This window comes from Aptenodytes patagonicus, chromosome Z (genome assembly GCF_965638725.1).
Source record: "Aptenodytes patagonicus chromosome Z, bAptPat1.pri.cur, whole genome shotgun sequence".
NCBI classification, from domain to species: Eukaryota; Metazoa; Chordata; class Aves; order Sphenisciformes; family Spheniscidae; genus Aptenodytes; species Aptenodytes patagonicus.
Window position 1 is genome coordinate 73,452,567 of NC_134982.1, and position 20,652 is coordinate 73,473,218.

Below are 20,652 nucleotides of genomic sequence, written 5' to 3' on the forward strand. Positions count from 1 at the left end.
TAATTATGTTCAGTGATTCCTTCTTTAGTTAAGGTCTACAGGATAAGAAATACATATTGTTTTCTTCATTAGTCCTTTTGTAGACATGATTGATGGGGAAAAACTGCTTTTTATGCAATTTGAATGTAACTATGGCAACGCATAACTTGGGGGAGAGGGAGGGAGGGACTGCCCCCTGAGCACAATTTATTTATAAGAAAACTATACTAAGGAACTGATATATCCATGAGAGTCGTGGAGCACAGAAGTTAAAATGGGACAAGTATTTCCTGTGCATTCCCATAACTGCCATTCATTTAAGAACTGGGGAAATATGCTGCGACTAATATTTTCCTGACATTTTCATAATCTCTTCTGTAATCTGTATCTTCTAATTCTACACAAGTTATTAATTGGTGGCTTGCTGTTCAGGGAGTGCTGTGTGGCATAAAACAGGTTAACTTAGGTCATATACAGAAGAATGAAAGGCAACAAATATAAACTCTATCAATTTTACAGGGACTTGTACTTCTCCTCTACAGTTCATAAGTGAGCAGTGATCTGTAAAAACAGTTTCAGATGAACAGGTTTGGAAATCCAGATTTCTCAACCAAACGCTACAGGTACACTGCAGTCAAATTTGGTCTTAAGGGTCATTGATATTTACAATCCAATGGAAAGTGTGTGGGTTTTTTAGAAACCTAATTATTCTTTGTTGCTATTGTATCCTAAAAATTTTGGCAGGGAAATGGAAAGCGAGAATCTGTAAATGAAATAGAATGAGATATTTTTTGCCCGTAGGATGAAAAAAAATACAAAAATATATGTTGTCGAGAAAGAAGTTAGAAAGACACCTGAACTGGTAAGACCTCTCTGAATGAAAGTCTCTTTTCCTCAGCTGCCTCTTCTGTAAAATGGATATGATGATCTGTGAAAGAAGCTTGAAAAGTGCAGCTCTTTTTGCAAAGAACAACTTTTAAGCTGGAGACTTACTGGAACCGAATCTTCAAATCCTCTCCTCAGACTGAATTTGCCCTCTCCATTCAAGATACTAATTCTCCACATCAGTACAATTGTGAAATAATTATGTTAAATGTGATGAAGTGCTGGGATGCTTTGGATACTGGGATGCATGCTAGAGCTGAGCAATCAGGACAGATAATTTTCCCTTCCCACTAGGGGGACAGGCTTTGACCAAAATACTGTAACCATGACTCTGTGTGGAAATACATTAAACTTATACAAGGTACTGATGTTATAGCCTCTAGTTGCTACCAGGGAAGCACAGGTCTCCCACCTGCTACTACTACCAGTCTCACGAGAGTGTCAGAAACAGCAACCAAAGCAAGATCTTCATATAAACTAAACCTCTGAGCAGTATTTTATTCCTGTGGAAAGAATCAATACTGCTCCTTCCCCCAAAGCAAGCTGGCTCTATGTTCATGTATATCATACAGCTGACCAGGGTAATGGCCTTAGAGACAACAGAAAGCTGGTGCTCTACCAGTTTTTAATTATATTGTGTGCGTTTTCTCTTAAGTTCTTGCAGTGCTGAGTGTGTTAAGGTATTTTACCATAAAGGGCTTCCCCATGCTTGTGCAATACTAGTACACATAAAATACAAGCGTGGGCTGTCAGTGCTGCCCCTAGATAGCGGGCACTGCTCTGTGTTTGGTCCTTTGGAAAAAACAATGATCTGACAGCTTCTGCAATTACAATCCTCCTTCCTGCCCCTGGTCAGTGAGTCTGAATGCTGACATAGAACTGTTTGCACAGGTTTCCTGGGACTTTCCCAAGTAGCTGTGAATGTCAGACAAATCAGACTAGACCTCTTGCAAATAACATCGCTAGAGAATACGAATGGTGCTGTCACAAACAGTCAGAAACAAATCAGCTTAGCTGGAATTGCCAACCAACTGAGATGCCAGCCTGTGGGTTTGCAGAGCTTCATCTTGAACTCTGTGGTGCTTTATATGTGTACTGCTGTAATAAGACTTTGGTGATAAATTTGTAAAGCAGTAATAGGTATCTACTTTTTCATGTGCTAGCTTTTTTGCTTTAATAGAACATTTGATAAAAAACAACAGGTAAACCATCATTTATGCTGTAAAATAGACAAAAACATTTTGTACTGTAAGTGATTGTATACATGCAAAGTAAGGAAAAGGTTCTTAGGCCTATGGCTTAAATGAAATTAAATAATATGGAGGGTATGCCATCGTCTTGTTTGCTTATTCAGTCTACACTGTGCCCCTGCAGTTCATCAGATTGCACATTGAGAACTCCCCAGCCGGTTTACATCAGCTGATTCTCTGATTCTGTCACACCACAGTTCAAATTTTAATTAGTGGTGGAATTGAGAATGGCATTGTAATCTGCATTTAGTAAGCTGTCTCCCCCAAAAGCTGTAATCAGCTATATTTCTACACCACTTCTGCTACATATTGGCAGCTAAAGGAAGTATTTACCAAATCCATCATATTTAGCAAAGTTAGGTTTAATTGAATTTGACAAAAATAAAATAATCTTGAGAGTCTGGAAAGGTGAAACTAAGGGGAGCAAATTACCATGCCTGGAGGAGTTACAACTTGATCACTAAGCCACAAAGCGTGCATGAGGGCAGGCCCAGGTGCTTAGCAATAAGCTTGCTTTGCATCTGCCACAGGCTAGAAAAGCACACTGGTTGGACAGCTCAGCACAGCCAGCCGGTTGCTCGTTAGCGCTCATGGTGGCACAATCCCTCATCTAGAGCAGGGTAGGGAATCTCAGGCAATTTTAAATGCACATTAAAGCAAATCACTGTGTCCACAGACAAACAGGGTCCCCAATATTTGGTTGCAAGGTCTGTTCCCTGTACTGCAATTGTAATTATCTGATGGTTGCGTGGTGTGCCAAGAGCAGAAATGTAATTGCACCATCCTCTGATATTCATTCTTATCCAGCCCGCATGTCCATACTGCAGGCACTTTTCTCTGCTTGTCAAAGCCTTCCAATCTTTATCTATACCAAATTACATCAGCAGTTTTCAAATTCCAGCTACAACTGTAGCTCTGAATTACTTTTACGTGATGTGGCCATCACCCCTCCAGCAGTGTGAACCTCTACAGTTACAAAACTTTTCTTGCATTTCTAGTGATTAGCACTAGATGGCAGTGCTCTGGTGACTAAAAGAAGTTTTAAATCCCCTTTCTTAAATAAACCACCACCAACGAGGATTAAGAACAGCTTCTGGATTCACAGGGGTGGGGAGTATTGCCATTACTGTTAAATTTGTGGAGGCAGTGCACTACTGTGCCAGGGAGACAGCTGATCCTTATTAAATATCCGTGACAACATCTGAGAGAACATTGACTTCTTAGGCTACCTTGGACTTACTGGGGAGGGGGGAGATAACAAAATACACAGGAGAGTGAGCAGTGGACATGTAAGGGCCAGATGGGAAGCAAAGACGAAGCAGAGGAACTTAGAAAGTTTTGCTCTTTGTATTACCCTCAAGGAGAGTATAAACTGTACTACTGCTGAATGGCACTGAAAGGGAAGGCAGGCTTTTGGGGCAAGAGTAGGCTTTTGAGGGATGGCAGTTTCCCAAAGAGCTCCTATTTTGTTCCTACCACCCCATGTAAGTTGTGTTTACATACCTGCCAATGCAGTATCACAATGCTTCCTTTCACAAAGTGGTTATCTCCCTTCTTGGTCTGTTTGTACATATCATGTAAGTGATGGGTTTATGCATACTGTATGAAGCGATGGCTTCTTGTGGGCCTTCCCAGAAGATATTTGAAGCCTGCCTGCTGTCCTGAAAAGGGTGATTTTACAGTCAGTAGACATGATTTTGATTTCCAACTTCAGTGTCAGTGGTTTCACAGTTCACTAACATGGATCTCTAACACAACATAAAATACAGGGATTAACTTCATGAAGATCAAGGCATTTCTGCCTCTGTTTTCCTTGGAAACAACATCACCTTCTAGACAGTTGTCTTATTCACCGTGTGCAAAGGAGTCTTTCCATTGAAACAAACATTTCTTAAACTGAGCTGTTAAAAAAAATGGGAAGTAAATCCTGTTACCCAACTTGGTAGCCTGCTCAGAGAGCTGCCCAGGTCCCACTCACCATCATTATGGAGAGTTATTTCCCCTTTCTCCTGTCTCAAAGGACACTGAAGCAAAGGAGAAACTTCCACTGAAGTTGTGGGCTATAGCCCAAAACGAGTTGGGGTACTGGTGTACTGGACTCGGTGACATACATATGCAAACTTGTAGTTAAATATACCAGCACATCTAAGGGCAGGAAAGTCAAGTTAGCACTACAGAGTATTTTATTAAATCAGAGAAGGAAAAAAACCCAATAAAAATAAAATAATATTTGCAAGAGGATTTTATTAATGCCGTAAATTTCATTCACACAAGCACTCAAGAGCTCTCTAAACAAAATGGAAAACATTCTTTTCTCTTTTACTGACAGATAACTTTTAATTTTTTATGACTGGGCATTGAGATCAATATCAGCAAGCTTTATCTCCCTTGCTTTGCATGTTGGAAAAATACAAAGCCAGGAGATAAACCGCTCCTCTGAAATTGCATTTGTGTTGGCAGCTTATTTTATGTTTCTGTAATTTTATTAAAACCACTTATATACATCCAACATGATTCCACACACAGAGTCTGTAAAATTAGCTATTTAAGCTGCAGTGGTTTGCTGTATAAACATATTTATCAGGGCTAAATTGCCAGTCAGCATGTATGTTGTAGAGATATGGTAACAAAAAAAGTACATATGTTTCCTTTCATTTGGCATTTTCCTGTATTTTAATCAAATCATACTTTTTAAACTGGTATCATTGTTTAGTCAAAAGCTCCACAGTCTTAGTGAAATCCTTGCAGTGCCATTGTCAAGATTAGGAATAAGCAGCTTTCCTTCTACACCAGCCCATACACGTAGCTGAAGCACAGAGCAACCACTGAAGATATCTTCAGGCAGTCACATAGGACTATTTCTATTTCACATAGAAATAAAATTATTCTAGAAATTTCATGCCTTCCTTTTAATTACCTGTGTTCAGGGCTAAAAACATCACTCATTTCTTTCTACAGCAACACAGGATCAGCAAACTTCAGCTCCTGCAAAGACTCAAATCTGATGTGTAGTCTCCTCATCTAAAAATGCTAGTGGTTGTTTCTCTTGTGACACTGTGTGTACACCTGAAAAAGCAGCATAATGATAGAACAAGAAGCAATGGACACAAGTTGTGACATGGAAATTTCCAATAAGATATAAGGAAAATCTTTGTAATGCGAGGGTGGTTGAACACTTAAATAGGTGTCCTGCTGTGGAGTCTTCATCCTTAGACATATTCAAAACTCAGCTCAACAAGGCCCTGAATCATCTGACCTGACTGTCCATACCATGAGCAGCGGGTTGGACTAGGTGACCCCTAAAGGTTCCTTCCCACTTAAATTAGTCTCTGATTCTATGAGTCTAACTGGAGAACAACAGGGGAAAAAAAGGGAGAAATGTTCCAACTTTATGTCTATGTGTGAAATGAGTAATCTGGGAATCTCATACTGTCCTGTAGTGAAAATAAATTCTCTCTTAATGTTGAAGCACCATATTGAGCTTCCATTTTATTTCATTCTATTTCATATTTTAGACTCCTCAGTGGTTGGCTATTCCCAACTCAACTTTATCTCTTTTTAGTTATCTTGTTCCATCTGATTGCCTTTCAGGCTTCCCTACAGATGGTGGTACATCCACTTCTCGTGATGATTCTGCTTTGATGTCTGCATTCATGTGTTTTGAAACAGCGTAATCATTCATGAAGCTCAAGTCAGCAGACTTTAATCTCTCTCTGAAGAATGCTGCATAGAGTTGACAGATATAAGCTAAGGACTCTTCTTTCTGTGAACATGTCTGAGTTTAAATATTTTTCTCTAGCACTATCAGGACCTGCAAAAGCTAACGAAAGCAGCCTGGTTCCCAGCTCTTCCTTTGTGAGGCTGTAATCCTCCAGAGCACTCTGTGACAACACCAGCCCTTTCTGCAAAGTCAGTTTCTTGCTTTGAGATCACTTTTTTCTGGGACAGCTCTCACCTTTCTGTCAGGATATAAAACAGTCATAGGATGGGTACTGGTGATTATGTTCCTTTTTTTCCCAGCTTCACCTCCTTCAGGAAACTGTTTTGGGTTTTTTTTTCCTTTTTTTTTTGTTTGCGCCAGCCTTATTCCAAAATGCTAATATGTGTTAGGTCCTCAGCTCTGACATTATTTCATCAAGGAACCATTTTTCAGATCCTTGGCAAATGTTTTCTCCTCTTCCATTGTGATCTGTGTCCAAAGAAGCTGAAAATAGTGGAGGATTTCCACCGCAGAGGCTGAGACAGAGGAATGCAGAGAGGGGAACAAATGCAATAAAACTATTTGCAATGTTCAATAACTGCACTTACAGACACAGAATATTGCAGATACTCCTCTACTTTGGCTTCATGCCTTTAAGATCTCTGTGAATTGGTTTTAAGACTGGTTTTAAACATTCAGCTGCTTCTCTCTGAAGTTTGTAGGGTATGTGGGTGTAGAATTATTGATCCAGAGACCTTCCCAAACATATATATATATATATATATTTATATATATATAAAAACATATATAGAAACAGGTGACACGTCTTCTTCCTTATTATTTTAAAAGGAATCCTCAGTTTTCACTGAGTTATGATAAACTTTGAGGAGAAAGTGTTCTGCCAAATTTGCTCTTGATGGATCTTCTTGAGGATATTCCTGATCAGCAACATATGCTCTCCTTTTTTTTTCTCTTTTCTAAACACAAATAACAGTATAAATAATTTTAAATACTGCTGCAAAGATGGACCTAAAGTTAGGTGCCTTTTAAATTACCCTTGGGCTTTTTTATTCAGTCCTTCTGTATCATGAAACCATCCTGGACCATGCTGTCTATCTATCCAGCTTGTCCTTCTGCCAAATTATTGCCTTTCCTATATGTAGCCTACATATATCCTATCTCACAGCTCAAAATCTCTAAAGGACTGGGTCTGGAAGTACATACTGCAAAATTTCCAAAGGTATTGGTTTGCTTCCCTCAGGCTCATTGTGAATGGCTTCTTTAATGTTATTTCAAATGTCCTAATGTTCTTCCAATACTGAAACATTGTTTGGTGGTTTATTTTTGTTTTATTTTGGGAAAAAAACCCCAAAACCACCAACAAAAAATGAAGTGATGTCTGCATACTTCTAGCACTTTTTAGATCTTAGATTACTTCACTCAAAGGCACAGGACTGTGAATTTCCACCAAGTGTAAACCTGCATATGATACGTGCATCAGGATTGAAATCTACAGGTGTCTACAGCATGAGTGTGCTGTGCATATGTATTTTTCACTGCCTATAGGTAGACACACTATGGTATCTGGCTTTGGTTTAATATTTTTTGTATCTGATGAGATCTCTGTTATAAATTAAATTATAGCAGTAGAGAAGACTGCATCAAAGCCAATGAGCTCACTAAAAATGACCAGTGTTCCAGCAGTGCATCTATACTGCAAAGTAGTGGGGAGATTCCCAAGTGGGCTTTGAATGAGCTACCTGGTCGTGAACATACAAAAGATTAATGTGAGATCTATTTTTTTAATTTTCTTTTTTTTAAGAATGTGCCAGGCACACTTTTTCTTTTAGCTTGTGGATAGAAAATAAACTGTTTTGTTCAGATTTGCAGAAGTTGTGAATGTAAGGGATTTTTAACAGATTAAGTTACTTTGCGCTGAATCCCAAACTGCTATGTTAAATTGCCTTGAGAACCCAAATTACTGCTTCTACGTCTAGCACGAGTGTGTCTAAACTCTGCTTCAATACACAGGTCATAGTCATTTAAAAAGGTATGAAGGCTTTGGCTCAATAAAATAAAAGCTTATCATTAGTATTTGTAGTGACTGAGCAAGTTTTCTTCTTCCTTGGCTCAATTTATTACTTTCTCTGCATTCTGCAGAATAGACCTCCTCTTTTAACTACCTTATTTAGACAGGTATAACACTTGGTTTATCTGCTATTGGTACATTTGTGTTTTGAACAACTGATTCACTAGCAGGGTTTGTTTCACCCCCATATCTGGGCATTTTGAGAGGATGTTTTCCACTTTTCCTTCCAATTCCTTCCCTCTTCCCCTCTGCCATCCTCTGTCTGCTGCTTCTTCTTGCTCATCTCTCTCAGCCACTCATCTCTGATTTGTGTGTGTGCTATCTGAAGGCTAGTGTATTTTAAATACTGTCACACTTTGGAAGGACTGTCAGACATGGAAAATGTAGAGAATGATAGCGTTTTTGTACAAGCTTATCATTAATCCTGTAGTAAGGGAAAGAAGAAAACATAGTTTGTATGTAGGAAACTAATTAGTATTTAATTCACAGCTGAGAATGTTTTATTTTAGCTATTTTGATTTTGAACTTCACAAACCTCAAGAACACAGAAGGTTATTCCCTGCACTGGGGAACAGTTTCAAACGTATTTTTCTGCTTTCGTGGTATAAACCAGTTTGGTCAATATAATATCATTAAGATAGATAAAAGAAAAAAAATTATGCATAAGCAGCTAGTTATTGAAAAATACAGCTTTGCAACTGAGAACTGCCATGTGAGCATATGGTAAATATCATCCCTGCAAATAATCTCTCTCATTTTAACATATAGATAGAAAGTACCTGCTAGAAATAATTAAAAAAAAGTAATGAAAATGAACAGAGGGGACAAATTGGAGCTTTTATCCAGAGTGCCTTATGAAGAATATTTTTATGTTGGACTGAAGTGAAAGGTCGTGAAGACATGACCTACTTCAAATCAAGCATTGAAAGTGAGAAGGCTGTCATGATTTTTTTTGCTCAATATTTTTGGTAAGTCTTATGGAGAGTCTCCAATTATTTGTCTGTTCATGCTAATATAGGCCATGTTGCCTTCTTGGAGAGACTGGTCCATTTTCATAAGGATGCTTACATTTAACTTCCTACCTTTTCTTTTATAGAAGAAAGATTTCTTGTCTATGACCTTCTTGCACACCCTGAGCTCAAGGAAGCGATGAACTACTCGGTCTACCAGGCAAAGCTTTTTATTGTAGATGAACTCAGATTTCCATTACTAGCTCTGTTACTGACTTCTGACAAGTTTTTTCTGTATCTCTAGGTGTTTCATCATACTTTGTTGTGTATAAATTGATAACTCCTGTTTCCCATGGCTTAAAATGTGCCAGTGTTTCTTAGGATAACTGGCATTTATATACTTTTGTGAAATACAAAGCTTGTGCACCTTGGACTCCTTAAGCTGGCATTTATGTACTTCTGTGAAAGTTTCTGCATCTTGGACTGCTTAAGCTGGACTATGAACAAGTGAATTCATTTAATTTCTTTGCTGGATTGTTAAAATAACTCTGTGCATTTCTCTAGCAAAGAATACCTTGGTGCAAGAGATTTTAATCTTAATTGATTTTCCCAAGTCCTTCTATATTGGAAATTCTCATACCTTAGAATCAGGATCTTCAATAAGCTACGTAATACGTTAGGAGAAAAAAAATGACTGGCTGCATCCAGAAACTCATTGGTCATCCTAAAGGAAGTACTTCAGATTTTCTGAAAAATCAGACTCTTTCTAGGTATCCAAAGTTCAAAAATCCATTTTTGCTAAGGAGAACCCTGAGCTTTAAATAGTTTTTTTATATAGTTTTGGTGCCTGTGAAGCAATCTCTGATGGCTTTGAATGGAAGAATGAGTCAGAATGACTGAACAGATTACTAAAATATGTGATTGAAAAACTTCAGTTGCATTTATACATACTGCTTGCACTCATGTAGATGGCAGCAAAGAGATGTACATGTGTGCATGTGTACACATGTGCACCTTTCTTCCAAAAGCAGATGTTGACATGCTTTTGCATGAAAGGTTTGGTATGTGTGTATGCATGCAGCACAGGCCTTGGCCTCAGAGACAGATAAACCTTTGTTCTTCTGTGAAGGAATGAAGCTCAAAAAAGCTGGGGTTTGAAATCCTGTGAGCAAGAAATCATCCTGAAGCCTTTACTGAGATTTCCCACAGGACTTCTGGAACCTCCAGGAGTATTTTGAGGGAAGAATCCTGCCTTTCCTGCTTTGCGTTGGATTCTAACTGAGCCCCACAACAGCTGGGGTTTACATTTGGTTTCAAAGCATCTCACCAAGTACACATTTCCTTGCCACTATTTTAACTAAGGGATGAGAGGTAAATTAATTTGGTCAAGGTCAGACTGTTTCAAATAAATAAAACTTGAAACTCCGTACTCATCAAAACATGTCACTTCTCAAAAATATTGGAAAAACAGATTTTATTGAATATCTGAGTCCCTTGTTCCCAAATTTAGAGAGGCTCATGGCAAATTGTGCGATTACATGGGGTTCCCTCATCTTCAGTCTGATGAAGGCTTCGTTGTCTCCATGAGGCATCACTATGTATCATCCACAGCCACATCGTCAGGAAAAAAACCTAGATTAGCTATCTTGTTTTCAATTTTCTTTATAGTATAAAAGCACCTCTCAGTTAGAGCACCTCTCATTTCACTACCTGTAGTTAGATTTATAGCTACACTATAATAAAACACTTGAAATCTTTTATGAGTTGAAGGAATGAAAATCAGCCAGCATTAGCCTTGTTTAAATATTTACTGACTTGAGATGAAACTTTATTTTAATAAAAATAAACAAATATTTAATATCACGTCCCCTCACTTTGCTATTACTATGCTAGCGTCCACTGTCTATGCAATTTTATCATGGCCATTCATAATAAATGTCCATGAAAACACCATATTTGAAAAACGACTTCTGTGGGGATGCAGACATTTTATATATTTCTTTTTAATGGGGTTTTGCTTCCAAGCATATTTTCAAAAAAATCACAAATCACAGAAATGAAGGTTCAGGCAGCTTAGGCCTTCAGATAGATGGATCACCTAAGGGATGACAGGTATGCTAAAACATCTGTGCTAGTAGATTGAGGTAAATGAGTCATCCCCTCAATGAACAAACCGTGTCCCTGATCAGTTCTCCTCCTGACAATGGCTCACTGGTGAGCAGTGCTGTTACACTGACTTCAATCTGGGTCCTTATTTGCAAGGACCTTGAATGAATCTAAGGAAATGGAAGACACAAAATCCAAGAGCTTCTAGGATTTCCCCCATTCCCAGGTCATAGTTCAGATAGATACTTGATGAAATCCTTATTCCACTGAAAAATTCAAGTTAACTGCTTACCAGCTTCAGCTCAGAATGCCATCTTCTTGAAAAAACTTGGTACTAGTGTCTTTGGTGTGGTTTAGTGTTTTGGTTATGTTTTTTTAATTGCTCAGACATCAAATAACTGGACTTTAAGATTGAGACTATTGTTTTCATGCCAGAGAATTGACCAGTGTGTGAAGTCAAGGACAGCATTGTCTTGTTTTCCTTTGTTTAATAATTTGCAGCAGGCCTGTTATTTAAAAATGACCTATAGTCACATTTGCTAACACTAAATAACATGCCCTGGGGCCTTTGAAGACTGGTGAATTTCAGATGGAACTATTTGCTAAATAAAAACTTAAGTCTTGCTCCTTCATCACTGCATGATCCTGAAAGCTTACCTGAGCAAAAAAAAAAAAAGTGCAATTACACACCCAGACACCTAACCTAATTTAGAAAAGTTTTTAGGCACAGATTTAAATGCTTTCCTACACAGAGATGTTTTTCCTAGTCCTTTACCAGGGCACTGCAGGGGCTGGGGGCTGCTGGGGACTGGAAGCGTTGGGGGGGTTACCTGGGGGTGGCAGGTCAGGACCTGGCAGCCAGGACCATCCCACTGCCCCACCAGGGAGCAGGGTAACTGGGGGGTAGCTGGTGCAGTCCCAGCCCTAGGCAGCTGGCACGTTCTTGGGGACAGGGACAGACTGAGCCCAGACTGAGATGTCAGCCATGATCAGGTGTGGTGAGGGGACCCAGGTTCAGATACAGCTCCAGGTTCACTGGGCAGGGTCGAGGGGACACCTCTGTGGTCAGAGACCTGAAATAAAGGAATCAGTAAGAAAGCAATGGGAGGGGTGGGTGGGTGGGTGGGTGGGTGGGTGGAAGGAAGGAAGGAAGGAAGGAAGGAAGGAAGGAAGGAAGGAAGGAAGGAAGGAAACTGTATGTTCAGCCTGAGACTGAACTTGTGGTTTGACTGTGGGCATGGCTCTTATCACCAGCTCCGATGGGTTGCACAGGAGCCCAGGTCTGCTGCGATGTAGGAACAGGGTGAGTGTTGAGGGTGTTTTCCTGAGATCCTGCTTACCCAGGCATGGTGCCTTTGAGTCCACTGGAGGAGCTGGTTGTTGAAGGAAGAATAATCCTTTATCCTTTTTCCAGCCTGCTGCCCTCCTCTTCCTCTACCTCCCATATTACTGAAGGAAACCAGGCCTCTCCACCCCCAGAGCTCCCTGCACTCTCTGCACACAACTATAATCCCACACAGAAAATATCACTAATATCCCTGATGAAATTGCATCTGATTCTGTCCCCAAGCACCCCCAGCAGCACTGCCCTGGCATCAGGCCTCTCCTGGAGTGGCTGGAAAAGCCCCGTCATGCCAAGGAGGGGCCCCCAGGACAGCAGCTCCCTGTGCAGCTCGCAGAGCTGGGGCACCCATGCACTGGGGCTGGAGGGGTTTCTGGTCCTCTCCCTGTAGAAGAAAATGTTGGGGGCTAGGAAGAAGACAGCAGGACTGGCCTGTACTCAAGTGTCCCAGTTCCCTCTAGGTCCTCTATTGTACCTGAATGCCCAGGACTGATGTGTGTGACAGAGCTGCACTCTGGAGTTATTCCCAACTCATCATTTCCAAAGAGTCCATGGTTAACAGAGGTACAGAAGAACATTGCCAAAGGGGAGGCTTTTTTGAGCTCTGACTATGGCAGTGCTCTGGACAGTGCCCATTTCCTACATGAACTGCAGGCCAGAGAACTCTTCATTCTCACTCTTCCCATTCCCTCCTCAAATCATCCAATGCAAAAGCTGACTGACTGGGTGCAGTCCATGGCCAATGGAAAAAAGGGCCGTGACAGAGGTGTCCACCACCACCTGGAGGTACCTCTTCCTCCCCTTTGATATTGCAGGGAGCACAGGCTGGTGATTTCTAATTAACGTGTATTTTTGAGAGCTGAAGTTATGTTGGTGTCATTGGCAGCAGGATGGTCTGAAATGGAAAGTATAAAAATATCTAGTTCCTCTCACTGGAGCCTTCTCTGGGGTGGGCAAAGCCTGGCTCTGTCCCCGGCAGGGGTGTGCAGGCACAGGTCTTCCCTGCAGACTGTATTGGGGCCTGGAAGGATTTTGGCTGATGTTTCTGGACCTGGATTTCTGGTTTCTTTCATGGGAAGATGGAAAGCCACTCATGCAGAAGCAGCTGTGGCTCAGTGCACACTCACAGCCTGAGACCCAAGGAAGCCATAGGTTGAGAGGGATGAATTGGTCCAAACCTATGAGCAAGGGCTTCAACTTTGCTCCAAACCATGCATGAGCCCTCCCATCCCACAGCATGCAGCGCTGCCCATGGGCCTCCCCAGGAAATTAACAGTTCCCTAGCAATACTGACTAATGGACACTCTGCCCCAAGACTCTGTGGCCAAGTGAAAAGGTAGTGACCAGCGGGAAGAGGGGTGTGATACAGCCCTGAAGTCTCTGTGGAGACTTGTTCTTTGCCAAAAGGCTACAGTGATGAGGCCCAGTGCTGGGCCACAAATAAACTCTTCCTGTTTTGGTTTTTAAACTTGTTATTGTAATGAAATCAGGAACTCATCTTTCTAAGTATTTCTAAAAATGCTTTCTCCTCTACAGATATGCTACGTATATGCACGTGTATCTCTAGTTCACATAATATCAAGTAAGTGCCAGTGCAACTTTCCTGTACAGCATCTTTAATGGGACATGAAAATCAAAAGTGACATACCTGCTTTGGATTCTTCTCTAATGTGGTCTGGACTTTTCATTACCCAGGATTTCTGAGTTACTGCAATGTGTGTACTCATTATTTTACAAAAAGATTTAGAGTAGAAATTGTCTTATACCCTACATGAGTATAGTAATTCAACATTTTCTAACCAAGTTATCCAGGAAATAAATGACAAAGTAGAAGTGGAAAAAAAAAATTAAAATCTTGCAGTCAACCACTCCTGTCTTGGATAATTAAAAAAAAAAACAAACTCAAGTCAGCATTTGGTTGATGATCCACAGCCATTCTCTTTCTTAGGTAAGTCTCCTGTAAATATATGACCAAATACCCTTTCAGTAATGAGTAATGCTTCAAACTGACATATCATGTTCCACTAAAGAATTGGAAACATTTGCAGTTCTCACGAGTCACATCTCAGTTTCCTTTTACTGATTTATTTTCACCTAGACAAAATTAGACAGAAAGAGACTGATTTGTCTAAAGTCATGATGGGAGTCACATGTAGTACCAAGCCCCAAGAGAATGAAAGGGAATCCCCTTTTTCTTTTTGGTAAGTCTGCAAAACAATCATCTTGTGACTGGTAAAACTAAGCTCTTCTCTGCTATCTTAGCATGTACTGATCTAGTGGCACATTGCCTTATTGGGATTGCAGATAAAGCAGATGGTTAGCCTTCGGGTGAGATGATGTTGGTCCAGAAATATCTGAATGTTTCAGCATTCTCATTTCTCTATCCCATTCCATCCAAGAAAAGATTATAAAAACAAATGTACAAGGCTGACGAATGGCAAATAACAGAGACTTGCCCATTCTTCTTACTATTCATGGGTGCTATGAATAAAATGCATTTAACATTTGGAAATCTTGAGAGGTACACGTGTATATTCAGGAGTTTCAGTGTTAAAAGACAGGAGAGTGCCCTTCTTGCTTTAGAGCACTGTGAGGATTAATTTAAGAGGTGTTGCAAGACAAATGGTTGTTACCTGACTAAGAGGTGTTTGATGGCACCAGGTAGAAAAGGAAAATGCTGTCAGGTTTGTTCTCTTGATCAGGTGGCCGACCACACAGGGTCCCTGCGTGGGACCACAGAGGAGAAACACTCCTGCCCTGTGATGGGGCATGGTGGCCAGCTGGAGAATGCAGCAGGAAGGCACCGGGCTGCTCTAAGGGGTATAAAATTCAGCAGGGTCTTTTTAGTCTAATCAGACTATTTCAGGTCTTGCCTTCTAGTGCTGGAAATTATTGTATCTCTTCTGGCAAGGAGTAAGACAGGCCTATTTTGCTCTTAGGGACTCGTACCTCCTCCTCCCTCTCCAATCAGTATTGCCTCCCATGATTTTCCTGGTACTGCACCTCAGCAAATTCTGCATGAGGCACTTCCTCATCTGCCTGCAGGTGGGCCAGCTCCTCTTTTTCCATGACTTCTAGAAGATCTCCAGAGTTTCTGCAATCAACACCTCAAGCATCAGTTTGACTTCCATGTCAAAGTCCAGCACCTGAGGCTGGGAGTCAGGGAAGCAGAAGTAAAGGAACCTTGATCACAGTCTCTCTTAATAGCTTAGCAAGGAGAAAGGAAGATGAAAAAGAACTTGTGCTGAAGGCAGTGCTGTGAAGTGGAGCTGCTGGCCCTTGTCAGCTATAGCAGAAAGTATTAATGCAGCATGGGGCAAAAGGACAAGTGTGGTGAAGTGAGCTTTAGCCTGTCTGATGGACTCATTCATATCACAGTCCCATCACAGCTGCACTGGGGGCTACCAGGGAGAGGCAGACCAGTGATCTGGGCTCTATCTCTGCTCACATCCATGTTCTGACTTCTGCATTAATGTTTTGAGCACTCAGAAGTGTATTTTCACAGATTCACCTCAGTAACAAATTGAAGAGTATAGACCAGCAGCCCCGCTTTGTGACGATCCCTAGTTCATCCTCCCACCTGTGGAGCTATCCATGTGTGCTGGTGATTCTTCAGCCGATAGACTGAAAAGTCAAGCAATCTCCTTCCCAAATATCTCAGTTCAGTTGTTGATCAGAAACTCTACCAGCACCTTCACCTGCACACATAAAACCACAATGGGATGAAGATGTATCAAACAGACTTTTCCATTCCTGACCCTTGCAGCCATGTGTCTGTTTTCACATGAAACACCTCCACAAGGATTCAAGAGAGGAGAGAGCAAGGTATCTCTCTCTCATCAGGAATGTTCTGATCAGCCTGGAAGGGTGTAGCTTGTTGGTAAATTCAGTGTACCTTGTCATTTGTCTTCATCAGCACTTACAGTGGGAGCTGTCCTTGACTGAGCTCAGCATATTTGCCCCAATGCAGATGGCAAGATTACCAGAATTCATCCTGCTCATTGAAGAGTTTTGGCTGGTGTGGTAGGGCAGAGAAAGCAATTGCTTGAGGAGGAACAGATTTGCTCTAGGCAATTGTCAGCCACCCTAGGGAAACACAAATGTAGTATGATACCAGTGCATCTATTCAGTGGCTGCTACTTCTTTATAGAAGTGTATTTCCATTAAACTCACAGAAATGATGCTACTGCTAAAAAAAGAAAAGCGTGTGCTTTTCTCAGCAACTTAACAGAAATGCCATTCAAAAATTCCCAAAGGCAGCTCAGCATGAGGTTAATTTTAAGATCTGGACCAACAGGTCAGCATTGCAGAATCCCATGTCATAGAGTACATCAACAACATTAATAAATCCTATAACATTTCACCAGAGGCTTTCCTAAGGCACATGAAAGCTTGTGGCTGCATTGTGTAGCTTCCAAGGTATTCTACGTCAGCTTTCAAGTCTCTTGCTTTTCAACTATGAAGCATGGTGGTGTTTCTCATTTCCATGCCTGACTTAGAGGAGAGTGACTACCTTCACTAAGATACTGCAACCTCTCTCCCCTTCTTATGAGAGTCATTTTGTGAAGCGATCTCAAAGGCATTAAAGAAGTGTTCTGACCACAGAAATGCTTTCCTATGTTACCTTCCCTCCAAATCCAACTGTGCAGCAGCAAGAACTAGCTAATAGAAATGATGGGCTTTCAAATGAGGCTGTCAACTTGCAGGGAAACCTCAGTGCTCTACCAGTCACCCCATAACAGCAGGACTGCTTGCAAAGCTTACTCTTTCAGTCCTTCTAATTTGCCCTGCTTGCTTGGCTTCTCCAAAGCTAGCATCCCTTTCTCATGGAGGTCAGCTAACAGAATTTTTGAGGGGATGCGTCAGAGGAAGTTCTGCAATGCCAAGAGTTTCAGATGAGGCTTCAAGCACTGCTGCGGAGTCCAGAGTGAGCATCTCTGTGACCCTGGCTCACAAGGAGGCAGGCTGGATTCAGCTACCTGCTCTCACTGGTACCCATCAACACTGACAAAGCAGGAGCTTCTGGGGTACCTGCGAGGTAAACCAACATTAGTATCCTAACATGACCAAGCTCTCCTCTGCCTTCTGCTCTCCTTCTCAGTGTTCTTTCAGTGAGCCTCCCTGAGGAGGATACAGAGGAAGAAAATAAAATGTTTCCCATAGGCACACAACAAATCAAGTGCCGTACAAGAGGAACAGAAAAGAAGACAGAAAACAAAAATGCCAAACTTTTCTACAACTGAAACAGGCAGTTTGTCTTCCTTGTGCTTTTAGCTTGGAGTCACAGGTAGGCCAAATCGTTCCTAAAGTGAGCCTGTGGGTTAGCAAGGAGCTATCACAGCTGGAAGTCAGAAGAACTCATCTTCAAGGTCTCTGCCAGCAGGTGTATAGGTTGGCTTTGGAGGTCACCACGCCCTCCTTTGTTGAGGGTCTCCTTTAGCTCCTGGCACACTTTCTCACTGGCAGCCAGTTCAAAGACCCCCTCAGATGATGGTCCTCCTGCATACAACACAGCCAGGAGATCCTGCAGGGTATGCAGGCAGGGGTGGAAGAACAGTTACATTGGCGAAGAAAGGCCTTGTGACAAGTGAACCTTGCCTCAGAGACAGAAACAAATTTGGATGACGAGGCAGACTGTGCTTTCATTGGGTTGGGATCTAGCTGTTGCTCTAAGCAGATTACACTGGGACAAGTCTGCTTTTGCCCTGTACTCCGTTTGGACTGCTAAATTCCACTCACTTCCACGAGGTCAGTCCTCCTCCTTTCCAGAGGGAAAAGAGGTATGGGTCAACCTTCACATTCAAATCTCAAACTCCCCAATGCTCACGGCACAAGCCAGGCTGAATGTCCAGCAGAGATTGCTTGAACTACAGATTTAATTCCCAGGCAGGGCTTACCCAAGGAGCATATACAGCCAGAGCTCTTTCACAGCCTGTGGGCTGCAAGAAAAGGAGAAACAGCATTAGACCCTGCTGTTCCTCATCCTTTGGACAGACATAGGCAACAGCACAGTTCTGCCTCATGAGGAAGGTCCCTGAGACAGGATGAAGCATCACGGGGCAGATCAGAGATGTTGTCAAAGATCTGGATCCCTCTTTCCTTTCAGAGGAGCATTTTTTTCCTATTTTTTTTCCCCATTTGGAAAAAAACAAATGTCCTTGTAGCTGCTGTGCATGGGAAAGATCTGCCAGGGAATTATTCCAGGTATCATCACCATGATGAACTGGCATGTGTGAAGGGAGCTGCAGTGTGGGATGTCTACAAGTGAAAATCTCTCTTGCAAATGACTCCTATTTTTACTGAGGAGACCAATCCCCTGTCTACCAACCAGAGACACTTTGAAAGCTCAGACCTTTGACACAATCATCAGGACAGGGTAAAGGGTGGGAACTTACAAAAGTTTTGTGAGACCAACTTTCTATTGCTCTTGGCATTTCTTTACAAGAAGCTGCTATTACCACCCAGGGGGTTATAAACTGCAAAGGGCAAATGAAACAGGGTTGAACAAAGGAAGTATTCCTGCCCTCATGTGGCAGATGAAAAGCTGAGAAGCACAAAATGACCAAGGGTCTGTCTGGTACAAATCCCTGGGGAAGCCAGGAGTCTTCCTAGTGATCCCTTCAGATGATCATAGAATCATAGAATGGTTTGGGTTGGAAGAGACCTTAAAGATCATCTAGTTCCAACCCCCCTGCCATGGGCAGGGACACCTTGCACTAGATCAGGTTGCTCAAAGCCTCACCTAGCCTGGCATTGAACACTTCCAGGGAGGAGGGATCCACAACTTCTCTGGGCAACATGTTCCAGTGTCTCACCAACCTCACAGTAAAGAATTTCTTCCTAATATCTCATCTAAATCTACCCTCTTTCAGTTTAAGACCATTACTCCTCATCCTATCACCACACTTCTTGATAAAGAGTCCCTTCCTATCTTTTCTGTAGGCCCCCTTCAAGTACTGGAAGGCCGCTATAAGGTCTCCCCAGAGCCTTCTCTTGTCTAGGCTAAACAACCCCAACTCACTCAGCTTGTCCTCATATGGGAGGTGCTCCCGCCACCTGATCATCTTCGTGTCCCTCCTCTGGACCCGCTCCAACAGGTCCGTGTCTTTGTTATGCTGGAGCCCCCAGAGCTGAACACAGTACTCCAGGTGGGGTCTCACCAGAGCAGAGTATAGGGGCAGAATCACCTCCCTCGACCTGCTGGCCACCCTTCTTTTGATGCAGCTCAGGATACAGTTGGCTTTCTGGGCTGCGAACGCACATTGCAGGCTCGTATTCAGTTTTTCATCCAGCAACACCCTCAAGCCTTTCTCCGGAGGGCTGCTTTCAATCCACTCATTGCCCAGTTGGTATCCATGTCTGGGATTGCCCCGACCCAGGTGCAGGACCTTACACTTGGCCTTGTTGAACTTCATAAGGTTCACACAGGCCCATCTCTCTGTCCTGTCCAGGTCCCTCTGGATGGCATCCCTTCCCTCTAGAGTATCAACAACACTACTCAGCTTGGTGTCATCTGCAAACTTGCTGAGGGTGCACTCAATCCCACTGCCCATGTCCCCAGCAAAGATATTAAATAATACTGGTCCCAATACGGACCCTTGAGGGATACCACTCATCACTGGTTTCCACCTGGACATTGAGCCGTCAACTGCAACTCTTTGAGTGCAACTATCCAGCCAATTCCTTATCCACCGAATGGTCCATCCGTCAAATCCATGTCTTTCCATTTTAGAGACAAGGGGGTTGTGCAGGACAGTATCAAATGCTTTGCACAAGTCCAGGTAGATGACGTCAGTCAGTCTTCCCTTATCCACCAATGCTGTAACCCCATTGTAGAAAGCCACCGGATTTGTCAGGCATGATTTGTCCTTAATGAAGCCATGTTAGCTGTCACCAGTCACCTGTTTTCCATGTGCCTTAGCATAGCTTCCAGGACGATCTGCTCCATGATCTTGCCAGGCACAGAGGTGAAACTGACAGGCCTGTAGTTCCCCGGGTCTTCCCTTTTGTCCTTTTTAAAAATCGGGGTTATTTTTCCTCTTTTGCAGTCACTGGGAACTTCATCAGTCTGCTACAACTTTTCAAATATGATGGATAGTGGCGTAGCAACTTCATCTGCCAGTTCCCTCAGGACCGTCAGATCCTAGATCTCAACAGCTTTTGGGAGGCCCATTTACAGGTAAGCATTGCTGTGAACATCACGGTTCTCTAGGTTTTGTATGGATGGCCCAGCTCTTCCAAAACTGTTCTCACCCACCATTTAGGATAACTGAACTGGTACAGGAATGGCCTGACTGGTGCTTAACTGGTTGTCAGGTTTGCCAGTTGAAAGTGATTCTAAAGCTTTGGAT